The sequence below is a fragment of the Littorina saxatilis genome, linkage group LG1 (assembly GCF_037325665.1).
Source record: "Littorina saxatilis isolate snail1 linkage group LG1, US_GU_Lsax_2.0, whole genome shotgun sequence".
NCBI classification, from domain to species: Eukaryota; Metazoa; Mollusca; class Gastropoda; order Littorinimorpha; family Littorinidae; genus Littorina; species Littorina saxatilis.
Window position 1 is genome coordinate 60,565,268 of NC_090245.1, and position 16,588 is coordinate 60,581,855.

The following is a 16,588-nucleotide window of genomic DNA, read 5'->3' on the forward strand; positions in this document are numbered from 1 at the left end:
CCAGTAACTCTTCCTTATCTTCTCCAGTGCTTTGCGCGTTTATCTCCCTTCCTTCGTACACCCGGCAAAGCCGGGTCCCCGGCGAAGCCGGGTATTCGGCTCTACTTCTTCCCGGCAAAGCCGGGTACCCGGCGAAGCGGGTATTCATCTAGTACGTATATATAGAGGTTACAACACGAGTGGGTTTTTATATGGCTTGTATTTCAGTCAAGACCCAGCGGATGAATATCAAGGGACTCGCGAGCCTCTGGCGAGTGATATATTCTCTCTCTCTCTCTCTCTCTCTCTCTCTCTCTTCCTCTCTCTCTCTCTCTCTCTCTCTCTCTCTCTCGCTTTGTTTTTCTAGATCTAATTCTTACCCCCTCCCCCCACCTCTTCCATTACCTCTAGTGTGCTCCCTGCTTTCAAAATTCCACGTTGGAATCTGAGCGGCGGAGACACACACAGAGTAAAGGATGACCTCCCTTGCTCATGACGTAATTTCTCTGCATTCTCGCTATTGACGTCATTCTATATATATATATATATATATAGAATGACGTCAAGAGCGAGAATGCATAGAAATTATACATGAGCAAGGGAGATCATCCTTTACTCTGTGTGTGTCTCCACCGCCTACATTCCAACTAGTGGAATTTTGAAAGCAAGAGCAGCTGCTGATACTTCAAATTTCTTTTTCTTACTCTTCACTGGCAGTTGCAGGGGAGTCAAAGAAGGATTCTCGTCTATGCAGAGGGCCTACCGCAGAAATGTGGTTTTCTCTTTTGCATAGAAGTTTGAGAGTTCTTCTCTGTTTTATGCCAAGAGACTGCCTGATGAGAGCTTCTCAGCTCGAAACCGGTAGCAGTCTTGGCTAAACAAAAACGGACCTTTTCAGGATCAGCACTCTATGAGAATGCCCTTAAATGCACTTACGGGGAATTCCCAATCCATTGAGGTTGTGGAACTCTCCTCGGGTTATTCTTGTTCAGTGTTGCAATCGGCTCCGAAAGGGTTTGATTCTCCAGTTCTTAGCTGTAAGAATTTGTAAATGGTCGGTTTGGATCAGACAGAGGCACCGGGAAATTTACATGTAAAAATGTCAGTGTTGTTGATTATGTTTTGATATCAGCCAACCTGTTTCATACCATCAAAGAATTTGTTGTTATGGATTTTTGCGAAATGTTCTCGGATGTTCACTGCCCCTTGGTAATTAAGCTTGATTGTATTTTTGGACACAATGTTTTAAGTCATGATTGTGATGATGAAGTTGGGAACGAAGTGCATGCTTGTAATGTAGCAGAACATTTCGAAAGAAGACCAAAATGGAAAGCAGAATTGGAAACTGATTATATCTGTGGTCTGGAAGATTCATCGATAAACGATATTGATTTACAATTAGATGAATTGTTAGTATTTAAAGAAAATGTTTCTGTTGACGAAGTTAATAGAGTTGTTTTAGAAGTTAATAATATATTGAAGAGTAGTGCACAGAAGAGTCTGTGAAGAGTTCTTTCTAGATCTAATTCTTACCCCCTCCCCCCACCTCTTCCATTACCTCTAGTGTGCTCCCTGCTTTCAAAATTCCACTAGTTGGAATGTAGGCGGTGGAGACACACACAGAGTAAAGGATGATCTCCCTTGGTCATGTATAATTTCTATGCATTCTCGCTCTTGACGTCATTCTATATTTAACTTTTCTTGAAAAGTACAAGCGATCGAGTGCACATTTTGGCATTTTTAGCAGCGCTCTCATTATAACTTTAATTATTATTAAATATTAAAAATTATGGTTTGCTTCTTAGTTGGATACCATGGGTTGACAACTCTCGCCATCAGTACCACCTGACCACTGATGAGACACAATAGTGTCGAAACACGTGTCTGGTCTAGGTACAAATACAATGGTCCTCCTCGGGACTAGATTACCTTGCGATACGTCCCCCACAAAGGGACTTTGCTCTGTAAATCTCGGTCCCCCTTGAGGAGGGTCTGATGTTCCCAATAGGCTGTCTGTGAAGGGATACTTATTTCTCTCTCTATCTTATTTCTCTCTCTTATTTCTCTCGCTAAGAGATTTTAACAAATCTCGGAAGAAAGTCTCTGCTGACTTTCAATTGTTTCTTTCATAATTTCTGATGTTTTATAATGTGGTCACCGTGAAAGTTGCATCGCCTTTAAAGCGATCCAATTGAATAAAGCAGAAAACTTCTTCTTTACCAAGTCCTGTGTTGAACAGCAGTGAAAAGTTGACCGCTTTTCCTGTTTAACCTTTTCAAAATTAGATCTAACTTGTTCGCGTATCCATTTCTGGATCTGCAGGCTGGTACAGAGTTACCTCCCTTTAGGCTTTTTCAAAGTTCCCTTGTTTTAACCTAATTTCTTGGTTAAAACTTGTCTAAATTTCTAAATTCTTTCTTAATAAATATCAATTCTACACTTTGGCCTTAAATCAAAGTGTTTCCCTTCACAGATATCCTCTTGGGGTTGTCAGATGAGGGTAGTCTCCCATGCCAACAGAAGCTACCATTCAGAGAATGGTTTGCTTCTTAGTTGGATACCATGGGTTGACAACTCTCGCCATCAGTACCACCTGACCACTGATGAGACACAATAGTGTCGAAACACGTGTCTGGTCTAGGTACAAATACAATGGTCCTCCTCAGGACTAGATTACCTTGCGATACGTCCCCCACAAAGGGACTTTGCTCTGTAAATCTCGGTCCCCCTTGAGGAGGGTCTGATGTTCCCAATAGGCTGTCTGTGAAGGGATACTTATTTCTCTCTCTATCTCTGCTAAGAGATTTTAACAAATCTCGGAAGAAAGTCTCTGCTGACTTTCAATTGTTTCTTTCATAATTTCTGATGTTTTATAATGTGGTCACCGTGAAAGTTGCATCGCCTTTAAAGCGATCCAATTGAATAAAGCAGAAAACTTCTTCTTTACCAAGTCCTGTGTTGAACAGCAGTGAAAAGTTGACCGCTTTTCCTGTTTAACCTTTTCAAAATTAGATCTAACTTGTTCGCGTATCCATTTCTGGATCTGCAGGCTGGTACAGAGTTACCTCCCTTTAGGCTTTTTCAAATTTCCCTTGTTTTAACCTAATTTCTTGGTTAAAACTTGTCTAAATTTCTAAATTCTTTCTTAATAAATATCAATTCTACACTTTGGCCTTAAATCAAAGTGTTTCCCTTCACAGATATCCTCTTGGGGTTGTCAGATGAGGGTAGTCTCCCATGCCAACAGAAGCTACCATTCAGAGAATGGTTTGCTTCTTAGTTGGATACCATGGGTTGACAACTCTCGCCATCAGTACCACCTGACCACTGATGAGACACAATAGTGTCGAAACACGTGTCTGGTCTAGGTACAAATACAATGGTCCTCCTCAGGACTAGATTACCTTGCGATACGTCCCCCACAAAGGGACTTTGCTCTGTAAATCTCGGTCCCCCTTGAGGAGGGTCTGATGTTCCCAATAGGCTGTCTGTGAAGGGATACTTATTTCTCTCTCTATCTCTGCTAAGAGATTTTAACAAATCTCGGAAGAAAGTCTCTGCTGACTTTCAATTGTTTCTTTCATAATTTCTGATGTTTTATATATATATATATATATATATATATATATATATATATATATATATATATCCCATGACCTCCCTTCTTTGTCTCTGTAAATGTACTCTAGGTATATTTCTTGTATTTCCATTGGTCTCTTGTTACATCTATGATGTAACTATTTCACTCTTATAACACATAAAATAGTGGATAAATAAGGGTGCACGAAATACATCATAGATATACTTTTTGGCGCTGTGTACATTCCCCCAGAAGGTTCACCATATGTGAATAAGGATGTTTATACCGAATTATACGATGCATTCCTCACTATTGAACATGAAGGCGCGTGCTTACTTGGAGATTTTAATGCAAGAACAGGATTACTTATAGATACCACTGAAGATTTATTTGATGTTGATTTTGGTATGCCCTGTGAAACACAAGATATGTGCAGAGAAAATGACGAAGGTGACAACAATTTTTATATCCCGAAGAGACATTCACAAGATGTGTTAGTAAATAATTTCGGGCATGATTTAGTGGATTTTTGTAAAACATCAGATATGGTTATTGTAAATGGTCGGTTTGGATCAGACAGAGGCACCGGGAAATTTACATGTAAAAATGTCAGTGTTGTTGATTATGTTTTGATATCAGCCAACCTGTTTCATACCATCAAAGAATTTGTTGTTATGGATTTTTGCGAAATGTTCTCGGATGTTCACTGCCCCTTGGTAATTAAGCTTGATTGTATTTTTGGACACAATGTTTTAAGTCATGATTGTGATGATGAAGTTGGGAACGAAGTGCATGCTTGTAATGTAGCAGAACATTTCGAAGGAAGACCAAAATGGAAAGCAGAATTGGAAACTGATTATATCTGTGGTCTGGAAGATTCATCGATAAACGATATTGATTTACAATTAGATGAATTGTTAGTATTTAAAGAAAATGTTTCTGTTGACGAAGTTAATAGAGTTGTTTTAGAAGTTAATAATATATTGAAGAGTAGTGCACAGAAGTTAGGGTTATTTAAACGAAATAATTTTGGTAAGAAACAGTATAAAAGGAAAACCGAAAATTGTCCATGGTTTAATGTTACATGTGAGAAAAAGAGAAAGTCCTTTTTTAAAGCAAAAAATGTACATAGAAGAATGAAGACTGCCTTTTCGCGTGAGCTCCGCACCAAAACAAGTCGAAGTTATAAACAGGAAGTAAATAAGCAATTTAAAAAATATCAAGCAGACCTTGTTAAAAAAATTAAAAACCTATAAAGCCATGATCCAAAATCGTATTGGAAGATTATTAATGGAACACCAAGAGAAAAAAATGAAGAATTACCAAAAGTCTCTTCTGACGTTTTTTTGAAACACTTTAAAGGTATGTTTTCAGCAGGCGAAGATGAGGTTGATAAAAATGAATCTAATTTAAATGAAATGGTACATAATGATAACGCTGATTTAAATTGTATGATAACAGAAGATGAAGTTTTAAAAGCAGTTAAAAAGCTAAACAATAATAAAGCCTGTGCACTGTGGAAATGATCAAATTATAAATGAGTTTTTGAAAGCTTCTGCTGGGAAGTTGATTTAAGTATATACAAAGCTGTTTAATGTAATTCTTTGTTCTGGACACATGCCCGACGAATGGTCTGTTGGACTTTTACGCCCCTTGTATAAGCAAAAGGGAGATGCTGAAGACCCAGCAAATTACAGAGGTATAACCCTGACGAGCTGCTTTGGAAAGTTATTTACCAGTGTTCTGAATAATAGGCTAACTGATTATTTTGATGAGTATTCAGTCATTGGTGAAGAACAAGCTGGTTTTCGAGCAGGTCATTCAACCCTCGACCACATTTTTACTTTACATAGTATTATTGATTACTTTCTATCAAAGAGAAAAAGGTTATATTGTCTTTTTATTGACTATGAAAAAGCATTTGATTATGTGAAAAGAGCTTTTCTATGGAAGAAGATGTTTGACGCTGGAATAAATGGGTGAATGCTAAATATTATTCAAAATTTGTATAGTAAGGCCAAGTCATGTGTTTTGGTAGGTAACCAAAAGTCAGATTTCTTTCAATGTTTTACCGGTGTACATCAAGGGGAAAACTTGTCACCTGCATTGTTTGCTGTGTATTTAAATGACTTACAAGCTTATATGTTTGATAAAACTGAACACCTCCCTACTATTGAAAGAGAGGTTGCTATGTTGGACTTACAGCCGGATGACGCTGAGCTGATGTTTAAAATGTTTATTTTATTATATGCAGATGATACAACCATTTTAGCAGAATCCCCAGAAGCATTACAAGACTCGCTTAATGTGTTGTCCGAATACTGCGATCTGTGGAGTTTGCGGGTGAACGCCAAAAAAACGAAAATAGTTGTTTTTTCAAGAGGTAAAATACGAAATTTGCCAGTATTCAAATACAAAGATGAATTAGTTGAGGTCGTGTTCGGTTTTCAATATTTGGGTCTATTTTTTAATTATAATAATAAGTTTAATAAATCACAAAAGTTGTTATATGATAAGGCCTCTCGAGCAATGTTTAGCTTGTTAAAGAAGTGTAGAAAATTGTCGTTGTCCATAGATATACAAATTGAATTGTTTGATAGAATAGTTGCACCGATTATGTTATATGGCTGTGAAGTATGGGGACCAAATTCGGTAAATTTAGCAACAAAATTGCAGCTACGTTTTTAAAAGATTATTTTGAAATTGAGAAAGTTGACCCCAACGTGTATGGTATTAGGCGAATTAGGCAAATTTCCACTAGATGTCCTCGTAAAAAATAGAATATTTAGTTTTTGGTTCAAATTGGTGGATTGTAATAATAGTAATAAGTTTTCAAATGTATTGTACCGTTTTTTGCATCGCCTCTATGTAAATAACATATATGAAGCACCCTATTTAAAACATGTTGAAACAACTTTAAATGCTCTTGGTCTTAGTGGTTTTTGGCATGACCAGTTTAATTTACGATGTTCTGAAAAATGGTTTAAATTGAAAACGTTGCAATGCCTAAAAGATCAATATATACAATCGTGGTTTTCAGAACTAAATGAAAAAGAAACTTGTTTGAATTATAGATTGTTTAAAGATACATTTATATTTGAAAATTATTTGAACATTTTACCCAATAACCTAGCACTCTCTTTTTTACCTTTTAGAACATTAAATCATAAATTACCAATACAGAAATGCCGAATGTTAAATATACCACATAACGAAAGAATATGTGTTAAATGCCAGTCTGGAGAACTCGGGGATGAATTTCATTATATATTTCAGTGTCATTTTTTTGAAAATGTGAGGAAAAGGTTTTTACCATTGTATTTTCGTAGAAATTCAAATGCAGTCAAATTTAAACATTTATTTGAATTAACAAAGAAACGAAAGTTATTGAATTTAATATATTTTATTAAGAGTATTTTGAAAGAGTTCTGATTATTTGATCACGTGTTTTTTTTTTATTAAAACAAAAACAAACACAGAAACATATACATTCCTGTAAAAAAAAGTATGATTACAATTATTTTGTTATGAATTAAGCTTGATTCATTTTCGGTTAATTAGAAGTGTTGTGTCTCATTAATACATATATCTTTTTTGTCGTGTTTATTGCAATTTTTATTTTATTCATGTAACCCTAGGGGTTTTTGAAATAAATATTGACTTGACTTGACTTGACTTGGCTCTAGTTTCTGTCGTCCTTGACATTCCAACGTGCACATGTACCTGTCGACCGGATGTGCAAGGTTTACCACGCTTTTGAGAACTTGCGCGAGAGTCGTGCAATAGCTGAGTTTTAGTCTCGACTTGCCGAGACTATCATCACAGCGTCATAGATTTCATGACGTCTGTCGTCCATCGCGTCATATTATGGGGACATAATCTGTTATGTTTCCTTCTATTCGCTGTTCTATTTCTCTCTTGTGATCAACATGACAAGCCGTATGTGTTTGAGTGTGTGTGCTCGTGCTCTCAACTAAAACAGAAGTCAAACTAGCAATCGTTAAAAACCCAGTCCGTCCGACCAGCACTGCTATGTTCAGGCTATGCTAATGTGAAGTTACAGCGTGCCCGGTAAACCCAGTCCGTCCGACCAGCACTGCTATGTTCAGGCTATGCTAATGTGAAGTTACAGCGTGCCCGGTACACACGCCCTTATCGGTACATCATCGACTACGATTGTTCTCTGGACAAGCTGTTTAATGCATTTTGCGAGTATTTCTAGCTCTTCTGCGGTGCAGTAGGCCCTATAGACGATGAAGGTGTCCAAGATCTCAGGAGATGCGTGTATAACCACTAGGTATTTAGTCAAATCCGTGTAAGAGGCTTTCAACTGACGGGGACAAGCCGACTGGACATAGATCAACAGACGTGCCTTTAGAATATAAGGTATGTGCAGAGGTGCCTCATATGAACAGACAACTAAAGCTTGATGTTTCCGTCACACTTTGTCTTTTAGATCTTCATGGGATATACAGGTTACAACACTCATGATTTTTTACGAGCCTCTGGCAAGTGAGTCTCTTTGATATTCCCGCTGGGTCTTGACTGAAATAGGGGAAGGGCCCCTAATATGGACCACTTTTTGTTTATTGCTGATAACTAGCTTGTTTTCTTGCGAAGAAGTTTCCTTTTGTGGTTGGTAGTCCTCCTCTCTTAGTTTAACAGTTAGGCCTAATTAGAGTGAAATAGGTTTGATAGACCTTCAGCAAAAATTAAATACAGAAAAAATCACAAATGGTCCATATTAGGAGCCTGGGCGCCCAATATGGACCAGTGAAGCGGCCTTCACGAATCACTGTAAAAAGCCCCCTATACTTCAAAATAACATGATACAACTTAGTGTGCAAGTCAGACTAATTCAAATATGCTTTAGATTTAGCTGTTTCGGGTTGATGAGAGCATTATTTGAAGCACACCAGGAAACTGAAGAAACTTATCAAAAACAGAGTGAAAATAAGTGAAATTATCAACTTACACAAAAAAAGACTATTTGTTATATTTTTTTGAAATCTCGAGGGCTAGTTATAGGTTATTTTCAGCAAGCTTCTTAATGAATTAATTAAAATTGCCTTTAGTTTTTATTTTCTTCGATTTGTTGAAGGTGGTCCATATTAGGGGACTCACACATACTTTGAGGTTTTGCAATTATTTTTTATTTGCAGTAGAAACTCGGGGTACACACTGTTAAAATGTAACAAATACTGTCTTAGCTGTCATATATAGCCATTTTTGTGTTATGAAAGCTTTGGCTGTGGACAGAAACGAGTCCGTTTTAGGCGGCAAATTTAGAGTGAACGCTGCCAAAAGTGAAAAAAAGCTAAAAAGCCTAACGGCTTTGAGGTTTGTGCTTCTGCAACTGTTTTGACATGTGCAACTTATCCAGAGAGGGTGAATAAAGCGAATGCAATTGTTTTGAGCGCTCTAGCACCGTTAGTTTGTCAGAACAGGAGGTGGTCCATATTAGGAGCCGGTCCATATTAGGAGCCTTTCCCCTACAAGCCATATAAAAAGCCACTCGTGTTGTAACCTAAATATATATACACGAGTATTTACTATGCCCTCGGTCGTGTAATGAGAAAGTGGTGTTGCTTCGCGAGATTTTGCTTTCGTAACAAAGCAAATTTAACAAAATGCTTAAGCTAAATAATTAAAAAAACAAAGTGCCGACCTACCAGCAGTTGATGCTTTTTACGACATGGTAACTGACGGACTTGACATTTTAGATCCAAGTGAGTATTGTGTGAGATTTTATAATCTTTTCTAAAGGCACTCATATTGATACATTGTTTACAGGGACAACAACCCAAGAGCACAATTTCAAAAATGAGTAGAAAACAAAGCTTTGTTAAAGTCAGCAGTGGTTTTGCAGATTAAATAAGAACTGTTGCTTGACATTCTGCGCACCATCTTTCGAACGGCAGACAGTGAATGACTGACTCAGAGCTACCATTTTTTCCCCTTGGGAATGTTATCTGTGACGACAAAAAAGGATAACTGTTTGTGCCCCGTTAAGGACTTACCGATGTATCTTAGTCAAAGAGTAATTTGCACTTGTCATAATCTCTTGAGAGACATCTGTAGACATTCTAATAGTGTCTTACCACCATTCATCCTCTTTTAATTAATGTTGTTGTTTACTTTAGCTGAACTGAGTTGAGTGCTGGCTGCGGCTTGTTTGTAGTTTTTGTTGGTGATGGTGGCGTGGTTGTGGTTGGCGTAAAACCGTTTTAGAAATCAACTCCATAAAAGTCAGGAGACATACACGTTTTGCCACGTTTAAATTGATGTTGAAAATAATAAACTTTCAAGAGCCAAGAAATGAATAAATATAAATAAATGAATAGATACAGAGATGAATAAGTATGGAACTAAAATGAATAAATAAGTGGGTTTTTTTATTAATTACTGAACAAATACATAAATACCCAAACACGTTAATACATAAATATAGAAAATACATTGCATTAGAACGATGAGCATTTGCCAAGGCGGTTTAATCTTTCAAGAGAAAATGAAGAAATCGAACCGACAAAAAATAAAGAAAGAAATACAAGCGCAGTGCCTTGGAGGCAGGGGGTAATAAATCTCCACAATAACGATATCATCTCTCTCTTAAACACGGTGCTGCCCGTGGAGAAAATGTATTGAAGTGATCGATTGGGCTGCGAAGTACACGCCAGACATGACGATGTGAAGTGACCTTTCTAGCTGCACCAGAGAAATTAGCTGTAGGCGGGATGGATTTGAATTCAAATTGCACAAGAACTAACTGCAACCCACTTGCACCTTCTTCTTCTTCCTCTTCTTCTTCTTCTCCGCTCATTCCCCTAATGGCTTTCGAAGACCTGCAATACGCCTTTAGTCTTACCCCCCCCCCCCCCTCCCCCGCTCAGGTCGGTTTGGGGAAAGCCAAGTTGCGTTAGCTATCCTGTGTGTAAGTATAGGTTACAACTCTTGTGGCTTTTTATATGGCTCGTATTTCAGTCAAGATTCAGCGGATGAATATCATCGGGATCCACGAGCCTGTGGAAAAACCCCGAGTGTTGTAACCTGTATACCTCATGAGGACACCAAAGACAACGTTTAACACAACTAATAGCACTGTTGTCTGTCGTGTGTAAAACAGGAGAGCCACTGAGGTTTGTTCCTTATCGCTACCTCGTTTTAAAGCCACGTCGCTGAAGAAATATCAAATCAAATCAAATCAAATCAAATTTTATGTTATGAGGGTTGTGGCATAAGCAATACAAACGAGCTTTTTTTTCAAACAGCCCTCGCCCAGAGAGGGACTACTCTAATCATATATATATATATATATATATATATATATATATATATATATATATATATATATATATATATATCCCTCATCTTCACCCCATCCCTCTCCTTCTATCTATAGTTTACGGTGAAACAGGACGTTATCCTCTGTTTGTGGTAACGCACATAAAGTGTATAAAGTTTTGGCTTCGATTAACTCGGATGGATGGCAACAGGTACCCCAAGAAAGTGTATAATATGTTATTGTCTATACAAAGGCAAAATTACACGACATGGGCTTGTAACGTTCGTAATGTTTTGTACAAGTATGGATTTGGTGAAGTGTGGGAAGCACAAGGTGTTGGTGATATTTCCACGTTTGTAAGAGAATTTCGCCAAAGACTTGTCGATTGCTTTAGACAGGATTGGCATAGTTCCCTTGAATCACACGTGTTTTATCATGTGTATTCGTTATTTAAGCAGTCCTTGTGTATGAGTGGTTATTTGTATCAGATAAGAAATTTTCATTTGAGGAGAATGATAGCACGTTTCAGATTTGGTATGTCACCCTTAAATAACCACTATTTACAGTATAAACCCAATGTGAATAACGTAGACAGACTTTGCCCTTTGTGCTCAGATGATACACTTGAGACGCAAGTTCATTTTTTACATGTTTGTCCCGCATATAATGAGATCAGAGTATTATCGGAACCCATCCATGTTTAGAATGTGCCAATTACTATCCTCTACAAATGGCCAAGTGGTAATTAAGACAGTTAGCAACGTATATTTACAAAGCTCTACGATTTCGCACTGATTCTCTGGAAAATGCACAGTTGCAAGATGCAGGTCCATAAGGTTGCTTCTTTTAAACATTGTTCGCTTGTATTGTGTGTCTTGTTATGGGCCGGAGGCCTAACAAATAAAATGTCCGACTCCGACTCTCTCTCTCTCACTCTGCGAGGTAGCTGCACTTAAAGAGAAAGCGATACAGAAAGAAATGCATTTCTCTACCAAGCACAAAGTCTGTCTGTCTGTCTGTGTGTTTGTGTGCGTGTTTGTTTTGGTTGCGTAAGCTAAGTGTTTCTCTATAAGCATCTCTACGTCTTTGTTTGCGTGCGTAAGTGCGTAAATGCGTGTTTCTGTGTCGGTTTGTCTCACTGTGTGTATGTCTGTCATTTTGTCTGTCTGTGTGTTTATTTTTGTGTATGTGTCTTTGTGTGTGTCTGCGTGCGTACGTGTGTGTGTTTGTTGTGTGTGTGTGTGTGTGTGTGTTTGTGTGTGTGTGTTTGTGTGTGTGTGTGTGTGTGTGTGTAACTGTGTGTGTGTGTGTGTGTGTGTGCGTGCGTGTGCGCGCGCGTGCGTGCGCGCGTGTGTGTGTGTGTGTGCGTGCGTGCGTGCGTACCTGCGAGTGTTTATGTTAAAAAATGCAAAACCCTTAATTCCGCGACCCAAACGCTCTACAACCAGGCTCCCTACTATCATAGGTTTGAATTGTCTGACTTTTTCTCGACAGTAAAAGAATTAATTTGTGTTGTAACAATGTTTGTCTTACAAGCTGTCCATAAGTTTTATTCACTAGATTAAAAAAAAAAAAAAAAAAAAAAGAGTTAATTAATTCTAACGTGATAACAAGGCTTTCATACTATACCTGTACGTCCATGCGAAATATATTGTTTGACAAATGCTCGCTCTCTGTGCAGAGTACTTGGGGTGTTCCCATGCGGTAAGCGTATATACATATAAAGAAGCTATATAGGTATAAGAAATCGAGTTTTGTGCGTCCAACAAATACAACCCTCAACAAAAAAAAGTAAATATAACGAAGACAGAGCGAAAGGAATATAACGTTTGCCAACAGATTCTACCTTGAACCACCCCGTATATTCAAGGCTATACCGAGCGTACGCTGCCGTACCGCCAAGCGATTGTTGGCTAGGATGTGTTGATGCTGTATGGTTTTCAATTTTTTTCCGATTCAGACGTTGCGGCGGTGCGCTACCACACAATTTTGACTGCTTCATCTCTTTTTGAATGTTTGCACAATACAGACCGTTTTGAATGTTGATATTTTACATATCAACGCAGGACACGTCAATGAAAATAATAATTTGGCTTGTCAGGCTATTTATTGACAAAGAGGCGTGTAAGATGGGCAAACATGCTTTAGTGAGGACAGATCTACAGCAAATCAGTTCGTATGTTCGTTAACGTGTATATTTCTCGTTGAAAAACAAACATGTACTAAATACAAACCTTACTCATTCCCACAATTATGAATTTAAGCTGTACGTGGTTTCAAAGAGACACATTTTGTTTTGAATTGGGGACACTTTCCGTGAAGTTGGCGACAACGCTTTGTTTACACCTGAGGTGCGTTGCATAGAGCAAACGATCTGTTCGCGAAGAGACAAAAAGTTTTCATGTTGTAGGAAACGCTATGTTCGCGGCGAACTATTCGCGGCGAACTCAATTCTACCCTCTCTACCTATTTTCAAGTAAATGGACCCATCTCTTCGCTGACAGCCGAGTCAATGCATGTATATTGGGGGCGATCATCCGAACAGTCGCTTTGTACTTGGAACAGCCCTCCCTACCCGCACTGACAAAAGTAGACGAGTCCAATCGCTTACAGCTCAGTCCATGAGTACATTTTAGGGGTGACGGTATGCAGTGGCCCTCAGGATATCTGTGTGTGTGTGTGTTTGAGTTTCGTACCCCACGTGGAGAAGCAGGGCCTTTCCTTTTCTTTTTTTTGGTGGTCAGATTTGACAGTTAGATTTCTTGTCGAGTCCGTGGAAAAGCGTTGTGGTCTTCATTTCATTCAATAAAGGTGAATGTTTAGGAGTAAAAAGCCCGTGTGCGCGGGCTCTCTCTCTCTCTCTTTTTCTCTCTCTCTCTCTCTCTCTCTCTCTCTCTCTCTCTCTCTCTCTCTCTCTCTCTCTCTCTCTCTCTTTCTCTCTCTCCGTGTCTCTGTCTTTCTCTTTCTCTCTCTGTTCGTCTGTCTGTCTCTCCCTCCCTTTCTTTTTCTTTCTCGATCTCTCTACCTCTCTCTTTCTCTCTCTCTCTCTCTCTCTCTCTCTCTCTCTCTCTCTCTCTCTCTTTCTCTCTCTCTTTCTCTCTCTGTTCGTCTGTCTGTCTCTTCCTCCCTTTCTTTCTCTTTCTCGATCTCTCTATCTGTCTCTCTCTCGCCCCCCTCGCCCTTCCGCACACACGCGCGCGTATACACACACACACACGCACACACACACACACAAACAAACACACACACACATACACACAGTTCTCTACCGCGTGGGCTCTGACAGCATACTGAGCTGAACGGAGTTTTATCTCATCCACAAGGGGACATACAAATACACAAAAGCCGCCAGACCACATCACAAACAGAACTGAACAATCCCCAGGTGTTGCTCACATAGAGACACACACACACACACACACACACACACACAAACACAGAGAAGCCGTATCTATAGAGAGATAGATGACAGTGTATTTTTCGCGTGGCTATAAATTGATTCGACCTTTGCACTTTTACAGTGAGGATAATTTACGGGTCCAATTTACGTTCTGGACACTGCGGTGACCTTCTAAAAATAGTAACAGAACGCCGGGAATATCCGAAGACGCACCACTTATACTATAGTGCACCATACGAAGGAAGGGAGGTAAACGCTGAAAACCTGGAGAAGATGAGAAGATAAGGAAGAGTTACTTATAATGGTGAAATGAACACAAAAACCAAACTCAGTTCAGCGCTGCGCGCTGAGAGCACGTGTTGAAATATCTCATCGATGATATTGTGTCCGGGGTGTAGCTGAATACGGTGTCCAAATTTGAAAAAGATCCACCGAGATCTTTGGCTTTGGTGTGTCGGTATGGGGGCCCGGGTAGCTGAGGTGGAACCAAAATAGCTGAGGTGGAACCAAAATCGGTTCAGCGCTGCGCGCTGAGAGCACGTGTTGAAATATCGACCAGGTTGTGTCCTGTCCCGGGTCTACCTGAATATGCCCACCAAATTTGAAGCAGATCCATCGAGAACTTTGGCCGTGCATCGCGAACTCACACACAGACAGACACACAGACACACAGACACACAGACACAAGTCGTATATATATATATATATAATAGATATCCAACAATATTCAAGATTTATAACACTAACAGAGGATCATTTTACTTCAAGCTCTAATTTCAAATGCATCATTTGTGTGTATATGATGCATTTAATTTGTTGTGTGGTTTTTTTTTTTATCGCGATGAATATGACAAGTGCAAAACAATTGTTGTCTCATCTTCCGTGATTTACACACCCTATATACTCCCTTAAAAAATGGAGCCTGTAGATAACCAGATGGGACACATCACAAAGCAACACAGAATCAGTAGGATGGTGTGATTCATTATGCATCAGATGGTCTGCACAAACAAAAGCACAGCGAAAAAGAGTATGGACAGTTCTGCAAGACATTGACTTGTTGATTCAGTTGAAGATGAAAATGATGTTTGCTTACCTCGACATTCTACGCGACAAACAACGCAAAACCTGTTTTTAACACTCAGTTTCTCTCTCTAAAATGGGCAGCAACACAACAGAAAACCCCAGATAAATGTTGAGAGTTTCACCCCCAAAAAGGCTGTATTTAGGGTCTTGGTAGTGCTTGAGTTGAGTATGTGATTTATTTGTTGTTACATGTTTCTCGCTCCCAACTAGTATGCAAAAAGTATTTCCCCTTTACAAACTTTGTTATTTTCATTGCATACATTGCAGTTTGTTCAAAACAAGCGTTGAAGTATAATCCCAAAGTCTACTGAAAAACAGAAAGTTGCCTTTGTTGATTTCAAATCACTGATTACATGAATTGTTATATCATTGGAGGTTTGATAGTTGTGTTTTCTGTTTAAATACAGTGTGTGTGTGCGTGTGTGTGTGTGTGTGGAGGGGGGGGTGGTGGAATGAGACCCTTTTTACATTTAGTCAAGTTTTGACTAAATGTTTTAACATAGAGGGGGAATCGAGACGAGGGTCGTGGTGTATGTGTGTGTGTGTGTGTGTGTGTGTGTGTGTGTGTGTCTGTGTGTCTGTGCGTGTGTGTGTGTAGAGCGATTCAGACCAAACTACTGGACCGATCTTTATGAAATTTGACATGAGAGTTCCTGGGAATGATATCCCCGGATGTTTTTTTCTTTTTTTCGATAAATACTTTTGATGACGTCATATCCGGCTTTTTGTCACACCCTCATTTTTCAATCAAATTGATTGAAATTTTTGTAAAGCAATCTTCGACGAAGGCCGGACTTCGGTATTGCATTTCAGCTGGGTGGCTTAAAAATTAATCAATGACTTTGGTCATTAAAAATCTGAAAATTGTAATACATTTTTTTTCATATAAAACGATCCAAATTTACGTTCATCTTATTCTACATCATTTCCTGATTCTAAAAACATATAAATATGTTATATTTGGATTAAAAACAAGCTCTGAAAATTAAAAATATAAAAATTATGATCAAAATTAAATTTCCGAAATCGATTTAAAAACAATTTCATCTTATTCCTTGTCGGATCCTGATTCCAAAAACATATAGATATGATATGTTTGGATTAAAAACACGCTCACAAAGTTAAAATGAAGAGAGGTACAGAAAAGCGTGCTATGCAGCACAGCGAAACCACTATTACTACCGCGCTGAACAGGCTCGTCAGTTTCACTCCGTTATGCGGCGGACTACGGTCATTGTGAAAAAATGCAGTGCGTTCA

General features: G+C 38.7%; 1 long non-coding RNA gene across 1 annotated transcript; it reads left to right on the forward strand.

Annotated features, from left to right (window-relative positions):
- The first annotated feature begins 7,342 nt into the window (after window positions 1–7,342).
- Window positions 7,343–7,839, forward strand: LOC138958279 (uncharacterized). Its single transcript, XR_011453360.1, has 2 exons — window positions 7,343–7,593; window positions 7,669–7,839. It is a non-coding gene; the product is annotated as an uncharacterized lncRNA (long non-coding RNA).
- Window positions 7,840–16,588: the final 8,749 nt, after the last annotated feature.